Raw genomic sequence first — 8,375 nt, forward strand, 5'->3', positions numbered from 1 at the left:
ATCACATACAAAGAAAACTTTTCTAATTCTTAGAGTCAACTCAGAACTTTTGTATATAATAATTGCCAGTTTACAAAACATGCAAGCATACAAAATTCTTCTAATTTTATCCCAAAATTATGTTTTGAAGAAAAACTTCTTATTTATGGATTGAAAGTTATTTTAACTTGGTCTTGAAGAAGTAACCACTGTTTTGTTCATATAGATGCTACTCACTAAAATCCTGTAGGAAATTCTACATTCTCTTTCTGCAGGATTAGGCCAATAGGATACAAAATCTGTGTCTCTGCTAGCTTATTTTCTGCTGCCTCACTCCATCATGGGTATCAGCTATTGCCTCTAAGTGCATTCCCTGTTTAGATCATATATATTTCTTAACATTCTTACAGTAATGGACATAATGTAAGCAAGGAACTTGAAGTATATATGTCATGGTAAACTGTATTTTTACTATCAAATGTTTGTAGGGATCATACCACTGACTCAGTGATGCCAGTCTCCGTGATCAGCTTTGGCCAATAAAATGTGAGTGTTGGTGATATTAGCTACTTTCAAGCATAGCTTTAAGAGCCATCACTTGCTTTTGCCATCTCTGTTGTGTCTTTGCCTTCTGACCAACATGTTCTTGATAGTAGCTACTGTTTCAGCCTGAGGCAGGAAATAAAGATGCCCCAAGCACCCATATAATATAAATTAGAATTAACCTCTGCTGTGGAAGCTACTAAGATTTGGGGGATCATTTGCTACCACAGCATAATGTGGCCTAAGATGACTATTATATATGCTAAGAAGAAGATGTGGTGAATATGACATGATCCTTGTTCTGTCCTTAATTAAATTCATTAATTTACATCTGAGGCATATAGCTTTTCATTCAAAGTATTATTGTACATTGGACTGAGTAGAATTTTTGGACTATCTTTTTGGAGCGTTTGGGAGAGGACATGCATTCTACATACAAGTCAATTAACTATATTGTTAAAAGTACTGATATGCAAAATTTCTAGCTCTTATCTTCATTATCAGGTGATTACCTAAGTTTACTGGAAGTTAAAATGCAAGAATAAATTTCAATTTCTTCCCTGGCTGGTGTAGCTCAGTGGGTTGAGCGTAGGCTGCGAACCAAAGCATCGCAGGTTCAATTCCCAGTCAGGGCACACGCCTGGGTTGCAGGCCACGGCCCCCAGCAACCGCGCATTGATGTTTCTCTCTCTCGCCCTTTCTCCCTCCCTTCCCTCTCTAAAAATAAATAAATAAAATCTTTAAAAAAAGAATAAATTTCAATTTCAAATCAATGAACTGTATATAAAAATTAAAATCTACAAAATCCCTGTATGTGCCATGCCCATCCCATCTATTTGTGAGCTTTATGTGAAGCCTTCTATAAATTCCTCAGGCAGGGATGATTGTTCTTACTTCTGCATTTCCATACCATTTAACCTTGCCTCTCACAGAAGAAATAATTGATTTATAATTATATGTTTGTATTTTACTGGGTGGGTCATCCCTTTAGATCAAGGACTGTTTCTTTTTCTTTTCTATCCTCATCTGAGGACATATTTTCATTGCTTTTAGAGAGAAAGGAAAGAAGGAGGAAAGGAAGGAGAGAAAGAGAGAGAGAGAGAAATATTGAGGTGAGAGAGAAACATCAATTGGTTGCCTCCTATATATGCCTTGACCAGGGGTTGAACCTGCAAACTTTTGGTGTACGGGGCAATGCTCCAACCAACTGAACCGCATTGGTCAGGACAGAACTGTGTCTTATCTAATGCTTCATGCATATTAAAGATTCATTCATTTTTCCAACCATTCATTCATTTGACAAATACTTATTGAGCAATTACCATGTATCAGACAATGTTCTTGGTTCTGGGAACCTAGTGGTTAATAATACAGACATTTCCCTGCCCTCATGGAGGAGACAGGCAATAAACAAGCAAGAAAAAAATGTTCAGAAAGTGCTTAAATAGTGTAAAAGAAAGGTACAAGGTGAAGTAATAAAAGATAATGGCAGGTTAGTGGATATAAACCTACTTAGGAGTGTCAGGAAGGGTATTGAAAGGAGGTAAAATTTATGAGGCCACTTGAAGGTAAAGAAGGAGCCACCTGCAGGAAAAGTATCTCATCCAGAAGAAAAAGGGAAACATAAAGTCTCTAGGGCTGGAAAAAGCTTGGATTGTTTCTTACTTGAGGAATGTAAAAATGTCGATTTATTACAGAGAGATCCGAGAAGGACTTTGGAGAGATGACAAGTGCTTATAGGACATAATAAGGAATTTGGAGTTTATTCTAAGAGAAATGGGAGGCCACTGATGGATTTTAAGTAGAAGAATAACATGATCCTGTTTATTTTTTAAAAGATTTTTCTTGTTGAGGATATAGATGAATTTGTGTGGAAGCACAAATAGAATGAAAGTCCACAAAGGAGGCTACTAAAATTTATGGGAAATATGATTATAGCCAAGATCAAGGGGGTACAGAGCATGTGGGGAGAAAAGGGTGGATTCTGGGTATATTTCACAACAAGAAACCATGAGAGTTGCTAATAGGCTGAATTATGTAGGTGAGAGAAAAGGGGGAATCAAGGTGATGTCTATGTTTCTGGCTGAAGTAAATATGTAGTTGGAGGTGCTGTTTACTAAAGTGGGTTTGATTGGAAAAGGAAGAATCTTAAGGTGGGGAGGAGTTAAGAATCCTATTCTGAATATACTGAGTTTGAGGCACTGTATTTTGCCGTATGTAATGTGCACCCCATTTGTGTACATTATCCACAGGATTATTATACCCATGGTATGTAATCATTATAGCCATGTGTAATGTGCATCCTTGTTTTCCTCTAAAAAATCTGGGGAAAAAGTATGCATTATACATGACAAAGTACAGTATCTATGAGATAAATAACAGAAAGAGATGCTGAGTAGGAAGTAGGGTCTATGAGCCATAGCTGAGAGGAGAACTTCAGGCTGAGATATAAATTTTGGAATTGTCAGCATATAGATGTTATTTAAACCATGGGACTGAATGAGATTATCTGGGAGAAAGGCCCAGTAAATGTTTACTGACTGACCCGGTGAATGCCAAGGGAGCCATGGGGGCTGGCGTTTCCCTCAATGAACAGGGTGATGCCAGAGGAGAAGTAGGCTTAGCAGTGGGGATGGAGGGGACTATGAACTAGGTTTGGATTTGTGAGTTGCAGGTGCCTGACCTCATTCAGTTAGAGATTTCCAGGAAGTGCTCACAAATGTGTGTGAGCTTTGGGGATAATTGCAGCTAAAGAAAACATGTAAGCTTCATAGGCCTCTTGGGAGATTGAACTGCTGGAATGGAGAAGATAGCTGGGAAGACCATGTACGATGAGGACAGGAGAGTTACTGATGGAAAGGCAGTGTTCACACATTCCAGGTGGGTGGAGAAGAAAGGACCCTTCGACAAAATGCTTGGAGTTGGAGCAGAGGAGTAGTGATGATACAGCATTGGGTGGACTGATGGTTGGAAAGAGTTCATTGTCAACAGTGTCAATTGCTACAGAGAATGAGGATAAAGTCATTGGATTTGACAAATTAAAGCTGATTTTGCAGAGGGAAGTCTCAGAGTAGTGGTGAAGCAATTCATTGGATAGAGAATGAAAGGTGGGCTCCTGCAGAGGAGCCCTTATTTTTTTGAGAGGCTTACTAGAGATGGGAAAAGATATATCAAGGGAAGGCGGTCTAAGAAAAAATTTCTTAGTATGAAAAAGGAAGGAGGTCACTAACTTTATTGACTGGGGATATGTACAATAAGGAGAACATAATTGTTGCATTACCAGCTGGCATCCGACTTCTTCCTAAGGAAAGGACTGACTTTGTTTAGGAAAATACTTCCACAGGGTGTTTTGGATTTGAAAGATGATACTCCAAGCATGATACAGGAAGACACAGCAAAATAAGGAAAAAAGCAAACTGCTACGTGTAAGAAATGAACAGGAATTTGGGGTCTGGGATGAACAGAAAGAGAGAAGTGGAAGGATGATAAAAGAGAAAGGAAGGAGTGGATGGGAAACCCCAGATGGGTGGGGGAGGATTGAAGGACATTTAAAAATAGGAGAGGACATTTAAAAATAGGACAGTCAATCAGATATGGGTGTTTGGCTCTGTTCCCTCATATTTTAGTAAAAGCCTGTTGCACCCACAGTCTGAAAGCTGGAGTATTGTGGGAAATAGAAGAATCAAGGTGGGGTCCAATTTTAGTTTATGTGGAGTGGAAAGAGGATAACTATGTTTAGATAACAAAATGAGTCCCAAACTGAAAAAATTCAGAGGTCCCCAGGAGAAGCCTAAATGCCTCCTTGGAGAATCATTGGAAAGAATATGTTTTCTTTGACAAGTGGGGTTGGTGGTATGAGCCCAATTTCATTTGAATCTCATCAGAGATTATGCATCAGAGTTTATGCGTACCCTGGGTAAGATACGGTATGCTAAAGACTTTAACAGTTGTCATCTTACTTATTTTTCAGAATGGTACTAAAAGGTAAATATTAGAGTATTAGTTCATATTTTCAGATGAGCAAAGTGTGACTCAGAGAGGTTGGGTGCATTGTCCAAGATCACACAGCTTGCATCACTAAAGAAATGTTTCAAACTCAGATCTTTCTGACTCTGATGCTCTTTTTATTTCACCAAATTGACTGTACTTATGGACTGGGCTGAGGGGAGGAAATTGAAAGATTTGAAATGTTAATAGATTGAACAAAAAGATACAGGAAAAGAGAAAGAGAGAGAGAGAACAAGAGTGGGAGGAGATATTTGATGAAGCAAAGTGATTTTCCTATCCCTTCTCTACCCCTACCTTCCTTCATTTACTTGGAGATTTTGAGCCTGGCACCATGCTTCTGGGCAAAAAATGAGAGCAATCAGAGGACTCTCCCTCTCTGTTTAATTGTGGATGCCTAGCTCCTTTATAGGGTAGTTACATTCTATTTGGCTAAGCAGATATGAGCAATGTTAGTTCTATAATTGGGCCTACCACCCTGGGTGCTTGATAAGCATTAGGTACCAAACAGTGTTATTTCAACTGAAATAGCCTCTCCTTAAAGCTATCAGTGCCCATGTGTAGGCCCTTAGGCCTCTACATGCTTCAAATCAGCTTAAACTGTGCACTCAGTATTTCACAGCAGGAACCCAGGCTCCCTTAGCACTTCAATTTTGCCAAAGATTACTCTTGGATATGCTCTGGCTTATTGATGCTAAAATGATGATTTCTTTGTGCCCAGACATGAAAGCCAGGCCTTGATTCATAAATCTGCTGCTTCTTGGTCTTTGCTATAGTTTTGAGGCCCATAGTGATCATTGGTGCCGTGTTTGCATTGTTTGTAAATGTCTGGGAAAAGGCAACAAGTTATGCTGGATAGAATACTGGGCTATATGCTGAAAAAACCCAGCTGGATGTCCAGATTCCACTAAGGAACTAGCCAAGGCATTTACTTTCTCTAGATCTCAGTTTTTTCATGCACAGTGTAGGAAGTTTGGGCTAGATCAGGGAGCACAGACATGCTACTGTCCCCTTCTGAGCACATGGTAGTCATGACTAGTGGATCTCTTGCCTGTCATGGCAGAGCTCCAGGCAGCCATTATTAGTAGATTGGATTTAACATCATGAATCCATATCACCTTTTTCCACACAGAGACGACCCACCTGGATGACTGGGATTGTTCTCCACCTTGAGGAAGGGCTTGCATCAAACATGTCCCAGACGTGTTTTACCCAGGCTTCTATCATCTTTTTAATAGCTTTTATGGGCCTTTTACAGGCTTCCTGCTGGAAATTTCTTTGGGTTTAATTTTAAAAACTCTCATGTTAAAATGTTAGCCTATGTCTCCATTTTTTTTCCTTTGGTAGGATAGAATAATATATGTTAGATTTTATAATTTAAGACAGGGAATGGCGATCACCAACTAATTCCTATTAACAAGAGCCTACATTTATTGAGGACTAAGTCACTGTGTTGGGTGCCAAGGCTGACCTTACTGTTGATGTATCTAATGGACTCTTGTTGCTCACTTCTGTTGGCCATCTCCTACAATGGGTCTGCTGTCTTTGCCTCTATATCTGAACTGTTGAGAATACTAAGGAGAAATTCCATAACCAAGTGGCACCCTGAGCACTGTAGCACAGCTGGCCAATTATTTTGTCACTAGGGAGTGCTTACTCTTCCCCTTCCCAACTCCTCATGCCCTTCTCTTTTCTCAAACTCTAGGCAAATGTTTTCACCTATTATTTCATTTAAAAAATTGTAAAATTGAAGTGATAGAGCACGGTCTCTCATCCTCATCATTTGGAACTATGCACCTCTTCCCTGATCCATTCCCACCATCAGGAAGGCTCATCCTTCCTGTTCCTGGCTCACTCTCCACTATACCTTGATCTCATCTTCTTCCACCAACCAGGGATCTCATTTTCTTGTTCTTTCTTTCCTCTTCACTGCCAACCTCTTTCTACTTGTTCCTTCTCTTCATCCTTTAAAGAGACTCAGATTTCCCAAATCCTGAACAATCTTCCTTGATCCTGGGTCCTTTGTATTTTTCTTTTCCTATCTAGACAAGTTGCCTAGGAGATTAATTTACTCTGCCCATTTTCAAAAGTCTCATTTACTCCATTCATTGGGACCTGGCTTACTTCCCTCCCTTCCCCTATCCCACGACTCCATTGAACTGTTCTGTCAAAGGTCACTGAGGGACCACATATTATTAAATCAGGGAGCCCTTTTATCTTCCAGGTCTTTCTCTGGACTTCTCAGTATCATTAGAGTGGTGTAATCATCACTCTCTCCTTCTTGAAACTCTCTGCTCCCTTACTTTTTCTTCAGTCTTCACCTGAGAATATGTTTATTGATTTTAGAGACAAAGGATGTTGCAGGGGGAGGGGAGAGAAAGAGAGAGAGAGAGAGAGGAAAGGGAACATTGATGTGAGAGAGAAACATCAAGCACTTGTCTCCCTTATGCACCCCGACCAGGGATGGAACCTGCAACTTAGGTATGTGCCTTGATCAGGAATCGAACCCGCAATGTCTTGGTGTATAAGACAATGCTCCAACCAACTAAACCATCTGGTCAGCATCTCCCTGACTCTTTTTAAATTTTTTTTTCTTTTTTCCTTCAGGGGAGAGTGCGAACACAGTCCCCCACTACCACAAATTATGCAGTCAAGTTTCCCACATTTGGGGAAATCACAGGGGCCAGCACATCCAGAGTGCAATGGATAAACCTCACCCTGGGAAAACAACTTGCATAATCATGGTACCTCCCCTGACAGCTAAATATTTTTTATCATTTTTTATTGTTACTCTATTACAGTTGTCCCAATTTTCCCCCTTTGCCCTCTTCTGCCCATCCTACCTCCCACTCCCACAGTCAGTCCCCACACTTTTGTCCATACCTGTGGGTCGTTCATACATCTGGATTCTCATCCTACTTCTTGGATATATTTTTCCATGAACAACTTTCCAGCTTCCCTCTTCTGCCCACCCTTTAAAGGTAGGTATTGTGTTGGCCTCCTCTCTTCCACACAGTCTGCCCTACTGGCTAATCTCATCACCTCCCATGGTCTTAATTACCATCTTTATGTGTATAATTCTCCAGCTCTAACCTTTTAGACCAGCTTCTGGTTTATGCATCCAAATGGCTTCTGCTCATCTTCATTTGCATGTCCCACAGCACTTCCAAGTCAGCAAGTCTAAAGCTTGAGGGAGTATCTCTCTGTTTCCCTTTACCTTCAGTCCCCTGCCTCCAGTGTTCTCTACATGGTTAATGTCAATTCTGTGCACTCTGGCCATGTAGCAGGGAAATTTTTTTCCTTCATCTCAGGTACCCTTCACTTTCAAACAGTTGCTGAAACTGTTCTAATTTTTACTTCAAACATTTCCCAAATTTGATGCTTCCTTCTTGTCCCCAACTCTTACCTAGAACTTGTAACCTTCCTAATTAGTCACCTTGCCTCTAGCATTAACACCCTCAAATCCTTTTCTAAATCCTAGGTATCCAGTCTGGCCTTTAAAACACTAATCAGATTATGCCTCTTGCCTGTTTAAAATTTTCCCATGAATATAGTTGCTTATAGGATAAAGAACAATTGCCCTACTGTGTTTGGGGGAAGAGCGCAGAGGCTGAGTGTGGACACTGGAGCCCCACTATCTTCTCAGATTTAAATTCCAACTTCATCACCTCTCATTTTGGGAAAATTTCTAATCAAAGTGTGGCTTAGTTATATTTTGTGTAAAATGAGTAGGATTTGGATTTATTTTAAGGTGAAATGCAATAATACACACAAAGTGCTTTACACTATGCCAGATGTTTTTGGTAGTAGTTCCATTACTACTATTTCTCCTACTGTTTTGTTGTTAT

The 8,375-nt window shown here is 40.0% G+C and overlaps 1 non-coding gene across 1 annotated transcript; it reads right to left on the reverse strand.

Annotated features, from left to right (window-relative positions):
- Positions 1 to 7,131: 7,131 nt before the first annotated feature.
- LOC114501229 lies at positions 7,132 to 7,295 on the reverse strand. The gene has a single exon (XR_003684979.1). It is a non-coding gene; the product is annotated as a U1 spliceosomal RNA (small nuclear RNA).
- Between the last annotated feature and the right edge of the window lie 1,080 nt (positions 7,296 to 8,375).

Source organism: Phyllostomus discolor, chromosome 6 (genome assembly GCF_004126475.2).
Source record: "Phyllostomus discolor isolate MPI-MPIP mPhyDis1 chromosome 6, mPhyDis1.pri.v3, whole genome shotgun sequence".
NCBI classification, from domain to species: domain Eukaryota; kingdom Metazoa; phylum Chordata; class Mammalia; order Chiroptera; family Phyllostomidae; genus Phyllostomus; species Phyllostomus discolor.